Here is a 13345-nt window from a genome sequence, read left to right as displayed (position 1 = left end):
AGTGACGTACTCAGTCTTAGTATCAAGTCTTAGGAAGTTCAGGAAGTTCTGATCATCTGATTCATGGCTCTGGGATTCCCTAAGTGCCTTCTGAATCCTCAACACACAGTCCTGCACTGTGTGCTTTAAAAAAAAATTAGACTTTATCTTTAAAGACGTTTCAGGTTCACAGAAAAATTGTGCAGAAAGTACAGAGTCCCCATTACCTCCTACCCCACATGTGCATGATCTTCCCTACTTATCAACATCCTGCACCAGAGTGCTGTGTTCTTACGATGAACGAGCCTACACGGACATCATATCGCCAAAGTCCATGGTTTACATAGGGTTCACTCTTGATGCTGTACATTCTGTGGGTTTGGACAAATGTTTAATGACATGGATCCACCATTACAGCTTCATACAGAGTAGTTTCACTGCACTGAAAATCTTCTGTGCTCTGTGTGTTCATTCCTCCCTCCCCCCAACTTTGGCAACCACTGGTGTTTTTCACTGTCTCCATGGTTCTGCCTTTTCCAGAATGTCATATAATAGGAATCCTACAGTATGTAGCCTTTTCAGATTGGCTTCTTTCACTTAGTAATATGCTCTGTGTGCTTTTAGTGCCTGCCAAGTGACCAGTATTCATTTATTCATCCATCCACCCATCCATCCACCCATCCACCCATCCATCCATCCATCCATCCACCCATCCACCCATCCACCCATCCACCCATCCACCCATCCATCCACCCATCCATCCATCCATCCATCCATCCATCCATCCATCCATCCATCCAGCTATTCACCCATCCATCTACCGGTCCAGCCATCCACCCACCCATCTACCATTCAGTCATTCAGCAAATACTGACCTGTGCCCACTTTATGGTAGGCACGGTTCTCAGTGCAGGCGAGCCAGCTGCGAATGGACAGACATGATCCCTACTTTGATTTTGAAAACCAGAATCCCCTGGTGGGTCTGCAGGGCAATCTCCAGTGCTCTCTCTGACCCCAAGGCTGCACAGGTCAGAAAGGCAACCATTAATGTTACCCTCGGATCCCCTCTGAACTTTTTATCCAGGCACGGTCACTGTGTTAGCAGAGACCACGTGGCACGGCTCTTTCCCCTGCTTGGTGCCGTTGGCCAGCATGTCTCCAGTTCGGTCTAATCCCATGTCCTTAGTCTCACCATTCGTCAATCATCGGAACCTTCCTATAAGTGACAGACCTGAGTCCCAAAGAGGTCAAGGCCTTTCCCGGACCCTGAGCAGAGGGCTTTGCTCAGTTACATCCTGGCTCGGAGACTCAGTTTCCTCATGTGTTCTGTGATGGCCTCGGAGCGCATGACTGCAGGGGTTCTGTGAGTTCCCGGCAGAGCTGGGATGAGACCCTGGGGTCCTGGCTACGGGGCCAGTGTGGGAGCCTGCATCTGTAGTGTTCTCCAAATCCCCTTCTCCTGGCTCGTCCCCACCCCCTGCTTGACTCCCGTCCCGAACTCTTCCTTCAAGTTTGTGGGGTTCCTATTGTGGAATGTCCCCTTCACCCTGACTGCTGCCAGGGCCCAGAAGTACACAGAACAGTTTTCCTCCAGATAAGGAGGGTGGACAGTGTCCTGTGGGGTCACTCACCCTGCCCCCAGCCACCCACTGAGAGAAGGATTAAGAGGCGGCTTGGCCCTGGGGCCCCCATGGCCCACTCCTGGGCCAGAGCTCCCACTTCCTGTGGACTGGTGGGAGCCCCAGGCAGCCTGACTCAAGGAGGCACATTCTTACCTGCCTGGGAGAGCAACTCCCGCCTCCCACCCCGGCGCAGCCTGGGGAAACTACCTGCCCTCGGCAGCTCTGATAACCGCTACGATTTATTGAGCACCTACTGCACACGCGACACTTCACTTCATCAGCCCATTTCTGTCTTTGCCCCCCATCCTGCCAGGTCAGCCTTCTGGCTCAGGAAACTGGGCTGGATGCAAAGCCCACACTCTGAACAAACAAACTGTTTTATCCCTCCGTCCTGGACAGCCAGGACCAGACAAGAGGGATGCGAAGCTTGTCTGAGTTATCACCACCACCGCCCCAACGCACATCAGCTATCGTTTACAAACCCCCTTCCGTCTGTGATCTGATTAACTCCAGCCGTCCCGGGAAGCAGGCGAGCAGGGTACTTTGCAGACGAGAAACTGAGGCTCAGAGAGGTTAAGTAACTTGTCCAGGGTCACATAGGGCCAATGAGCGATAGGGCTATGTGTGAAAAGCCAGATTCTTGAGTCTAAACCCCACACCTTCCCTGCTTTACCACCCTCTCTGCTTTAGTGCAGGAATCCACCCAAAAGTCAGGTCACTAAATGGCTCACATAAATACACACCTGCCTGTCTGTCTCCTCCGTTCAGGGAGAAGACAAACCTAGAACAAACAAGAACATTTCTCTTGCTGGGAGTCCCTCTTGTTACCTGTAGGGAAGGAAGGGAACTTTCCCAAACTCCCTAGGACCTGAGGAAAACTTCTCACCCAGCCTGGGAATCAGCCTCCATGTCACCCATCTGCCCGCCCTCCCTCTGTGTTTGGTCTGCCTGTCCTTCCCCGAGAAGGTGAGGCGGCTGGACCAGCCCCTGCCCGGCACCCACCTTGTCCGGAGCACAAACGCGGGCACTTCGTAGCTCCCTGGTCCAGCGGGGCTTCCCGAGGGCCCCAGTCCTCCGAGGAGCCTCTGGAGCTGAGCTGGAGTGGCAGCGGGAACAGATCATCTTTCAAGGGCTGGGCTGTGATGTCATCACCATGCTGGGCACTTCCTCCCTCCACCTCCAGCCTAGGCCAGAGCTCCGGCTCCTGCCCAGCGCCGGCCCCAGCCAGGCTGGCTGCAGTTTCCAGATCCCAGACCTACAGAGGCCATGTGGGTGGCTGCACCTGCCCAGGGCTCCTGCTGCCCTCTGTGCCTGGGGGTCTGGAACAGCCGCATGGATGATTTCCAGGTTAGTCCATGGAATGTTCTCTTGTGTAGACAGGCTGCCCTTTAGAGGCTCGGATTGGCAAACGCGTTCTGGGCTCCAAGTCAGCCTGGATTTCAGTCCCCGTGCTGCCGCTTTCCTGGCAAAAAACCTTGGGCAGGTGACTTAACCTCTCTGAACTCTGAAATGTAGCTGATGGTGACAAATCTCAGAGAGGGGAGTGGTGAGGATTAGTAACAGTCCTGACGTGTATATAACTTTTACTGTGGTAGGTGCTTTTTTAAAGCCCATAAATGCATTAACTCAGCTAATCCTCCAAGGAACCCAGGCAGTCTGGCTCCAAACTCTGTTCTTAACCACTTTCCCATCTCTTTTCTCAACTAAATGAAAATTTGGTGTGAATATTGGATGCATAGCAGGTGACCCCTAAAACACTAGCTTTCTTCTTTCTGGTATTGAGGTACGTAGCTGACACACTCCACAAGTGAATCCATTTGTCTAATAGCACATTTACTGCTTATCATTATTTCTTTTCCCTGTGTGGTTGTTTTGTGTCCGAGTTCAGGTGTAAAACAGTGGGCATTTACACAGAAGGTAGAAACAAGGGTGGCCAGGGAGGCAGGGGAGTTCTGATTTTTTTTTATGCCATGTATACTTCCAAAGGGATGATGGCAGCAGAAACTTGGAAACGTTTTCAGAGATAGAACACCTTTCCCTGTCCTGTTTTCTGGTGACACTTTAGGATCTGTGCCTCTGAGACTCAGTCATTTCTTTGGGGATGTTTGCCTGTGGTTTCCTCACACTTCAACACTGGTTGGCTTTCTTAGCTTCGCTCTGGAGACTAACTGACAATCCACAGCACTTAACACTCCCAGAAGCTTAGAAGCTGCAAAGTTTGGGGGCCTTCGAACATTTTTGGAAAAAGTCTTAAAGCATTTCCTTCAAAAGAGAGCTGATGACGTGGGTCCGGTGGGACTGGGGGAATAAACGGGAGGGTCACAACTTCACCTGCCGTCTCCCCTTCCCCTGTAACTTCTCTGAACCAAGTCTTCAAACCAGCGACTGAGTCCAACTCCATTATCAGAGATACGGGGAAACTGAGTCCCAGAAGGGTTAACGGGGAGTCCTGGGATCTAGGCCTGACTTGCCTATGAACTGGTTGCATAAACTTGAACGTGGTCCTTTCCCTGACCTGGTGTCTCAGTGACTCCTCTGCACAGTGGGACTCCTTGATCTGAGGTTTCTGACTTCCTAGATGGGAACAGTGCTCTGTGGACAGGTTGCCTGGTGTCCACCAGCCCTATAACATGGACTGTGCTATATGCTTTTTCCAGGATAGAGGATCTATAGTCTTCGTCAAATTACTGAAAGGATCTTCTATGATCCAAAGCATCTTGAGTCCCTCAGACATCAGAGAGAGAGAGAGACCTTGTGAGGTCCCTTCCAGCTCACATATTCTAGGATTCTACATCTATGAGATGAAAAATCTTCCAAGATCTGAATCCAGTGGCGATGCTTCTGTAAATACTATTGACAGAGAGAGCTCCAAAGGGCATCGTCCACCTACACACTTCTCCATCCACCACTGTAATATAGTTTTTTTGCGGGGTGAGGGGGGGGATGCTATCTTGACCCAGTTTTGAAATCCTGGCTGGCGGTGGGTCAATTCTTCTTGAACAGCTAAGTTCACACTCCCATCACTTCCCTTCTCCGGCTTTCACACTCTGGGCCACTATACACCTGCCCTAATCCCACGGGGGCCAGGTACCAAACAACTATGGACAGCCCCTATACCCTGGAACTTACAAAATTATTCAAATTAGCCAATCCACAGGGAGCCTGAGAAAGCTGCCTAACCCATCTTGCCTGCTGTACATAAGCTCTCCCTGTAGCACCAGCTTGCTGTTACTCTGTCCCCAGGTGCAACCCCTGTGCGGCCCTGCCTGGAAGACTTCTCTCCTTTGGGGAAGTAATTAACAAAAAGTTCTGCCTTTCATCTATCTGAGTGCCATTGTGTCATGTCTCTCCAACAAAAGAATCTTTAAATCTTTTAAAATAATCACCCACTCTTCCATGCACCTACACTTGTATCTACCCATTCACCCATCCACCCACCCGCTCTCCCATCCTTCCATCCATCCATCCATCCATCCATCCACTGATTTATCAGACATCCGCATAGGTAGTCTGTGCATTGTCAGGCAGAAGTGAATGAATCAATGCACCCATGTCTGGAAGGAGCCCACCACTGAGGCCAGGGAACCATTTCGAAAGGAATTTCTCACACACCCAGTAACAACCCACACTCATTTATATCTGGATCGACACGTATTTGTATTTCATTTTTGCTATGAGAAAATTTAGCTAAACCCTTCCTGCGAAATCTGACACCCCTGACTTATTCTACCCCTTTCCACTTATCCACTTGGCTGGGGTCACAAGGGGGCTCAGCCCTGCCAGGACTCTGGCTCCAGCCAGCCCGGGGGTCTTCAGGGACAACTAGAGGAGGCACCAAGTTCCTCCTGCATATAACCCTGATGGCCTCCACACTAAGCCAGGGCCCCTCTGTGGCTTGGTGAGAACCGACCCCTGGCCTCTCCAGCTCAAGTCCAAACCTAAGCCTTAGCATCACGCAGTCATCTAAGTCTCCCAAATGTGGCAGATGGCAGCTGACTCCACACCTTTGCACATGCAGTGATCTCTGTTTGGAGCGCCCTTCCTTTGGAAACTCCCGCCCTTCTTTTAGGGGCCGCTCACGGGCCTTTTCCTGATGTGCCTGGTGGAGGCAGCACCCCGCCTGCACTCCAGCCCGGCCGCCTCCCTACACAGTGCTGAGTTTTCCTCCATGCCCCCTGGACATGAATCCCATGAGGCAGGGACTCCTGTCTTATTTATTTATTTATTATCCTGTCTGTTAGCATCCAGCACATAGCAGGGCCCCTGTGAACTCCTGCCGATGGAATGAAGACACAGGTCAGTCTATGGGCAAAAGCCCCCAGATCCAACCTCACTGGGGTGGAGAAAAGAGCCCATAAAACAGAACAGCAGGAAAGCAAGCTACATGTGCACATGTATGCACACGTGTTTGTTTATGTATGTCTGCCCCTCCATCCCAGTGTTCCAGAACATTCTCTCCAAATGTCTGTGTGTTAGGCTGAGGTCCTCAGTCCCCTCCCCAGGAAGGCCCTTTTCCATCCACCTCCAGAAGTGGGCTGTGCTTTTGTCCAGAACTCTATGGTCTTGACCAGAAAGCAACCCCTGTTCTCTGTCACTCGGCAGCCGCCCGGCATACCACAGGCAGACCAATCCTGAAAAATTGGGTGAGCACGGATTTTGATTCAGAGCGAAACATGCACAAAGCCTATAGTGTGGACTGGTTGACACTGATGCTCACGTCCACGGACCCTGTAGAGCAAGTCCCAGCCGACGTGCAGCCCACTCCGTTCTGCCTCTGTTCTCGCCCCCGACCCTCAGAGGCCCCCATAGCCCTGCAGGAAGCTTCGTCCTGGGCACAGCTGACCCTCAGTCCCCAGCTCCGACCCCCGGGCTGTCCATTCCCCAGTGATAAGTTACTAGCTGACTACAGTCCTTCTGAGTAAAAGAGAATTAAAATTTTAATTTATTAGCATGCATTTTACCATTCACCTTTATATCACTCAGCTTGAAGTGCAAACATCTGTGCGTTTAACTCATGTGTGAAATCACTGAGATAGCACCATTTCTATTTTGCAGTTTATACGTGCATATGTATTTTGTTCTTTCCTGAACAGTGGAAACATGGAGAGAGCAAACTCATCTGCTTTTATTTAACTCCTTGATATGGGTTGTTTTCCCCACAATTTCTGTCCGACTGGACTTTCCCACACCCTGTCCTCAGATTTAGGGCATGAGTGAAATCCTTGCTATTTCTGGTGCAAAGACCTTCAGAGCTGCGATCAGAGAGGGACTTGAGGAAGGAGGTGGGGGCGAAGGGCACAGGGACGCTAATCTTTCCTCCATCTGTCTGTCTGTCTCCCTGCTGCCCTGGGAGGTGGATGGGGGCCTCGTCCTGCTGGGCCGGCAGGTTGGTGGGAAGGAGGCCTCGGTTGCCGGTCGGTCTGGCCACACTGCTTCCTACCTCTGTCCTCGGCCCTGGGGCTGCCGCTGCTCTTATGCCCAGAGGTGATTCCTCACTTCCTGCCCATGCGGCAGGCTGGGGGGCTGCCGAGTTTGGGAAATCCTAAGGGTAAGGAGTGCAGGCTGATTCCTGGCATCCCCTGCCCCTCTTCTCCAGGGACTGACCGCTGAGCCAGGGTCCCCAGGGAGCCGGCTCTACCTGCAGGGTCCTTGTGCCTCCCGTGGAACCTGGGACCCCAGGTCCAGTGCCCACTAGGCTCGGTGCTGAGGCCCCTCCTTTCCCCTTCCCACCCCCTCATCAGGAGACTGAAGCTCCGAGAGGGGATTTACTCTAGCGAGTGGCATCCTCGGATCTCCCTATTCTGGGTATTTCATACAAACGGAATCCTATGACACGTGGCCTTTGGGGCCTGGCTTCTTACACGCAGTGTCATGTTTCTGAGGCTCAGCCACATGGCGGCACATAACGGTCCTTCATTCCTGTTTGTGGCTCAGCAATGCTCCGTCCTATGGCTGGACCACATCTGCTTGTCCCTTCCCCCATGGATGGACTCTGGGGCTGTTTCTACCTTTCAACCACTGTGAATAACGTTGCCAGGAGCACTCACGTACAAGTGTTTGTCTGGGTTCCTGCTTTCAGTCTTTTGGGTATGTACCCAGCTGGGCCACGTGGTAACTCTGTGCTTCACCTTTGGAGGAAGAGCCAGACTGTTTTCACAGCGGCCGCATCAAGGGGTACCCCGACCCCTTGCTGTTCCCCACTCATAGGGTCAAACACCTAGAGCACTGATGCTGCTGGAGGGTTGCGGAGAAGGACGCTGCCCTGGGGGGCATTCTGGAGCCGAGCAGAACCCTACGGGGCCTTTCCCAGACAGACCCTCCCTGATATCCTCTGCTGTAGCTCCTCTCTGAAGTACCTGGGTAATAGTATCTGATGCACATTTCCTGAGTTTTTCAGATGCTAAAACCACCACCAAATGGAAGAAATTAACTTGGATAATCACGAGCATGTAGCCCCCAGACCTTCTGGCGCCTAAGGATTGATAAGGTTAATCCCTGTGACACTGCTCTATTATCTCACCATCAACCAATCAGAGAACTGTGCATAAGCTGGTCACAGACTCTGGGGTGCCCCGCCCTCGCCTGGCCTTTAAAAATGCTCTGCCCCTATGATACTGCATAGCACAGGGAACTCTGCTCAATATTATGAAATAACCTAAAAGGGAGAAGAATTTGAAAGAAGAATAGATATGTATAACTGAATCACTTTGCTGTACACCTGAAACTAACACAACATTGTTAATCCATTGTACTCCAATATAAAATAAAATTTTTTAAAAATTAAATTAAAAATAGGGCTTCCCTGGTGGCGCAGTGGTTGAGAGTCCGCCTGCCGATGCAGGGGACACGGGTTCGTGCCCCGGTCCGGGAGGATCCCACATGCCGTGGAGCGGCTGGGCCTGTGAGCCATGGCCTCTGGGCCTGCGCGTCCGGAGCCTGTGCTCTGCAAAGGGAGAGGCCACAGCGGTGAGAGGCCCGCGTAACGCAAAAAAAAAAATAACAAATTAAATAAAAAATAAAGAGCTATAAATTGCTGCTCTCAAAAAAAAAAATGCTTTGCTGAAACTTTTCAGGGAGTTTGGGGTTTGGGGGGTCATGGGCCACCCATTCTCCTTGTTTGACCCTGCAATAAACCTTCCTCTGATCCAGACTCTGACGTTTCGGTTTGTTTGGCCTCCCTGTACATCGGGCACATGAACTTGCGTTCAGTAACAATTCGAGTTTCTACTGACTCAGTGGGCTAACGGTTGATCACCATCAACATCAGCTTCCATTTCACTTCATCCATTTGTTTCATGTATTTTCAGTTCAGAGAGGTGCATTCCCACGTGCTATGCATCAGAGTCTTACAACTAAGAAGAAATGTTGAGTAACCTGCCCAAGGTCCCCCAGCTAGAGGGTGGCTGAGCTGGAGCAGGAATCCAGGCTTCCTCTGCACTGTAGCCTGCAGACGGGAGCCTCTGTTTCCCAGTGGACGTGGCCCCTGAGAGCCAGCCGTTCCCTGGAGCTCTCGGCTCCCCTTCCCTCTCTGCCCAGGCTGGCACTGCATTCAGATTCTGAATTTGCCGCAACTCTCCCTGGGAGAGAGAGAAACTTGGTACACAGCATTCTGGGCCACATCCCTCTGCCCGGGGGCCTCCAGCCGGGTGCCCTTCACTCTTGGGTAATTCCCCTTTGGCTCACCTTCACAGCCCCAGGCAGCAGCTCCCAGCCTCCACCCCCTGCCCCGGCTGGTGGGTCCCAGCCACCCTCTGGAAAACACAATCAGCCAGGCTCCCACGTGCCCAGCACCTTACTCTAGACAGGCCCTTCCAGGCAGGTTACAGGTGACATCTCCAGCCCACACAGTCAGCTTCTAGGTGGGAACCCTGTCCCCAGTGAGGAGACAGACTCCCAGAGGTCAACAACCTGAGCCCCCGCCAGCCCAGACCCAGCCACTCTCACTCAGGCCACTGCCGTAAGCCCTGGCCGGTTTCCCACTTCCTCTCCTGCCCCTCCCACCCTTCCCTTTCACAGTTGCCAGAGGGATCTTTTTATTTTTAATAGAAAACTTTAAAAAAATTGCAGAGTCAAGTTCCCTCTTTGTGGTGTCCGGTTGGTTCCGTGAGATTTGACAAACGCAGAATCGTGTACCCACACCCTCGTGCCTCGCAGAACAATTCAATCACCCTGCACATTGCCTGCAGGCTCCTTTGCCATCAACCCTCCTCAGTGCCCTGCTCTCTGGCAAGGGCTGATCTGTTTTCTATCCAGAGGGATTTTAAAGAAGGTAAAATCAGTCTCCGGTGCATCTAAAGTAAAATGCAGGTCCAGGCCTCTTGCTCACTCAGTGCATACCCTGCCACAGGACATTAGCATCGCCCGCTCCTCCCCCAGGAATGTTCCTCCCTCTTCTCCCAGGGCCAACTGCTCTCCTCCCCAAGTCACAGCCTTAGTGGTTCTTTCTCGAGGGGGAGAGGGTCTTCTCTGCCAGCCTGGCTAAGAAGGTGCCCTCCTTCCCACCTGGGGCCCTTCTACGGAACACCCACAAGGTGCAAATTTGTATGTGTGTGCTCGTGTGTCTGCTTTGTCTGCCGTGAACTCATAGCTCCATAACGGCAGAGCCGTGTCTACACTACCCGCCAATCCACAGGCAGGCAGGTCCTAGGTGTTCAGAAAACACTCATTGAACAGATGAAGGGGGGCTGCTGATGGCAGCGAACCCAGTTTGTGTCAGACTCTCAATCTGTACCTTTTCCACTGTGCCTTGTGCGTCCCCAGAATTCTCACTCACCTGTCCATCTATCCATCCATCTGTCTGTCCATCAAACACTCACTGAGGCCAGCTCTGTCCCTTGTGCCAGCCCAGGGCTCCCAGAGCTGGTAAGGCTGGCCCCTGCTTTCCCACGGTCAAGATTAACAGCCACCCATCCCCACCGTGCACTTCAGAGGTGGGAGAGGACTCCCCCTCCCACTTCCTCATGTTGCCTCTTCCTCCCAGCCCTGTGGGGTGAGTGACACTAGAATAATCAACAGAAGGGGAAGTGACCTGCCCAAGGAGAGCACGACCTGAAGATACCGCAGGGCACCACAGCGCCCTCAGAGAAAGGCAGGAGATGGGCAAGAGGATGTATCCTCAGGTGGGCAGAGAGGGAGTCTGGTTCCCGGAGGGTCCACAGGAGAAGGCAGGGCGGGATGGGCCCCTCAGAGCTGGGGGCTCCCTCAGTGCCCCGCGGGGAAACGGGTCCAGAGAGGATGTTTTAGTCGGCCAGCCCATCCTCGAGGGTCCCTGTGTTTCTAGGGTGGGTCACAAAAGCAGATGCGTAGGAGATGTAGGGGAGGGGTGGTCTGGGGCCCGGGGAGGAACCAGCCCTGACGATGTCAGGGGAACATGAGCAAGTCCATCCTGTTGTTTCTGCCCCATAAATAGGCACCACCTTCCAAACACCTCTCTGCCTCAAACACTGAGGGCGTGGAGGTGATGCCAGAAATAGGCCAGGGCTCCCCAAGCTGCAGAGACGGTGTGGGCGGTGACTGACTGCCCTTCTGGGAACCGAGCTCTGTTCTCTTCCCAGACCTGAGTGATTCAGAGTGAGGAGGTGACCTTTTCCTTTCCTGAGGGCTACGTTTTTAATTTCAGGGTTTATTTGAGTTGTTTGTTTGTTTGTTTGTTTTAGCAACCTAATGGAAGCCGAAGTGAATTATGTTAAATTATTGAGATGGACACAGCGCCTGACCCAAGGGAAATGTGTGATAAACAGTTGCTGACTGATTAAGCAGATGCCTTCTCCCCCCTCCCCTGTGCGCACAGAGCACTTGAAGACCTACAATAGAAGGCTGGTCTTTGGCGCAGGTCTGTGCACCCAAGGCCATGAGTAGGTGGCCCAAGCCTGGCGGTGGGTGTGGGAGTGGGGACACTAGAGGCTGGGCTTGGAGGCTGTCCAGCCAGGAATGGTGTCCCAAAGCCACCTTGGAGCAGCTTCGCCTGTGTAGACACAGTTGCTGCCACTGCTGATGTGCCCAGGCCCTGGCATTGGACACTGGTGCATCAGGGAGCTGTGGGGCAGCTGCCGCCACCCTCCTGGGATGGGTTTCCAGGTCCTCACTAGCTTCTGATTCAAAGGCCATTTGGGAACGTCTGATTGGGACTCGTGGCCACATGCCTGCACCCCAGTTGCAAGAGAGGCTGGGAAAGCATTTGCCATCCTCCAAAACTCATTGGGTGGGGAATCCCCCAAACTCAGCAAAGGTATTCCGAGATGGAGGGAGACCAACAGGAATAAACATGCTCACAGCGGTGCCCTGTGGACCTTCCATGCTTAGGCCAACCCGTGTCTCATATCGCCATGCCTCTGGGCCTTTGCTTGTGCTGCTCTGTGCACTCAGCCTGACATTCTACTGCACATCCCCCTGTCTGTGTGCGTGACTATATATATTCATCTTGCTCTGCTTCCCCCATCCCTCCCAATATGGTAATATAAAATATTTGGTTACATCGAGCATCAGTTTTCATGTTACTTTGTCTGTCTCTGATATGAAATGTTGTTTCTGGGTAGATGTATAAGATCTCTGCTTATTCTTTTTTTTTTTTTTTTTTTTTTTTTTTTTTGCGTTATGAGGGTCTCTCACTGTTGTGGCCTCTCCCGTTGCGGAGCACAGGCTCTGGACGCGCAGGCTCAGCAGCCGTGGCTCACCGGCCCAGCCGCTCTGCGGCATGTGGGCTCTTCCCGGACCGGGGCACGAACCCGTGTCCCCTGCATCGGCAGGCGGACTCTCAACCACTGCGCCACCAGGGAAGCCCCTCTCTGCTTATTCTTGTTCCTCTTTTTTTTTTTATAGCATCCTGTTCTTGTTTAATGGATGCACTATTTCATCCTTATGAACATATAAATTATACTTAAAATTTTTTCTTCTATTTTCTGCACTGCTTATCCTTGGTCTCTTTTCTTCTTTGCTTTTAGCTTAGAGGGTTTCCTCAAAGGGCCAGCTCCCTTAGCTGTCTGTTTCTTTTGAAGAGTGAGCTGTCCAAGGTTCTGCATACCTGGGCTGGCCTTGGTGCCAAGGGCACTTCATGGAGAAACAACCGAGCAGCAAGCAGGGAACGCTGTTGGGGAACCTCCAAATGTCAGTGCTGCAGTGTTTCCTCTGCAGCCACTCAGCTTCCCAGAGAAGAACCTACTGATCCCCTGGCTTCCCAGGGACAGGTCTGTGGGTGCCAGAGCTCAAGGTGCTGATGGTCACAGCTCCCTAGGCTGTTCAGCTTCATGCCGCACCTTTACGCCTTTCCATCTGATTTTTCCAGAGGATAAACCTCATGTCCTGGGGCTGGAGGTGGCATGGGAAGGAAGAAGCTGATGCAGGTGTCGGACAGGGGACCGGGAACCCAAACATTTTGTAGAGAAACTTTCATCCAATCTCCACTCCCCTTTTAGTCCGTAATCCAACACCCTCCTTTCGTGGTACCTGGTGCCTCAGACGCCGATCCCCTGTGGGTTCTGTGGTCAAGTGGTGTGTTTATATGGACTCTCCTTCTTCGTGCCCTTAGGTGGAAACCATCCCCATTCTGCCAGATCCCTCTTCTGCTTTCAGTCCACTAACAATGTCGTGGCTCTCTCAGCTGCCAGTACAGTTTCTCCTGTGTTTACGTTCTTATAGAGTATTACCATTTTTTGGTGATACCTCTCTTAATATTTTAAAGGGGTTTTGGGGAGACGGAGGAGACCCATTAATGGTGAATGTGCCACTTTTAACCAAAATTGGCATTT

At 52.2% G+C, this 13345-nt stretch overlaps 1 protein-coding gene across 1 annotated transcript in view; it reads right to left on the bottom strand.

Moving 5' to 3' along the window:
* Window positions 1-2657, bottom strand: part of BDKRB2 (bradykinin receptor B2) — a 31196-nt gene extending 28539 nt beyond the window's left edge. The window contains exon 1 of the mRNA XM_024759459.1: window positions 2604-2657. The gene's annotated coding sequence lies outside the window, so the exon portion shown is untranslated. The remainder of the gene's footprint in view (window positions 1-2603) is intronic.
* Window positions 2658-13345: the final 10688 nt, after the last annotated feature.

This window comes from Neophocaena asiaeorientalis, unplaced genomic scaffold, assembly GCF_003031525.2.
Source record: "Neophocaena asiaeorientalis asiaeorientalis breed wild unplaced genomic scaffold, Neophocaena_asiaeorientalis_V1.1 scaffold476, whole genome shotgun sequence".
Lineage (NCBI taxonomy): Eukaryota > Metazoa > Chordata > Mammalia > Artiodactyla > Phocoenidae > Neophocaena > Neophocaena asiaeorientalis.
This window is presented reverse-complemented; position numbering and strand designations above follow the sequence as displayed.